Source organism: Penaeus monodon, chromosome 19 (genome assembly GCF_015228065.2).
Source record: "Penaeus monodon isolate SGIC_2016 chromosome 19, NSTDA_Pmon_1, whole genome shotgun sequence".
Lineage (NCBI taxonomy): Eukaryota > Metazoa > Arthropoda > Malacostraca > Decapoda > Penaeidae > Penaeus > Penaeus monodon.
This window is the reverse complement of record NC_051404.1, coordinates 31,416,768-31,416,985: the sequence shown is the minus strand read 5'-3', so window position 1 is coordinate 31,416,985 and position 218 is coordinate 31,416,768. Positions and strand designations below refer to the sequence as shown.

Genomic DNA, 218 nt, shown 5'->3' with positions numbered 1-218 from the left:
GCGCAGAGCACTGTACATCGAGACTTAAAAAAAACGTTTCCGAAATTGATAACACTCATGGAAAAAAGTAGTAAAAGGTGAGTTGCATATCATTATTTTGACACCGAGTTCTGATATGTTCCATTATTCCAAAATCGAAGCACATTTATATTATACTAGTACTGTTGTCACACTGAATCATGAAAGGAGTTCAGCGTGTGTGTGTGTTTGTTCGAATG

General features: G+C 36.2%; 1 protein-coding gene across 1 annotated transcript in view; it reads right to left on the bottom strand.

Annotated features, from left to right (window-relative positions):
* LOC119585174 overlaps positions 1-218 on the bottom strand; it is a 27,573-nt gene that overhangs the window by 26,566 nt on the left and 789 nt on the right. The window lies entirely within an intron of this gene.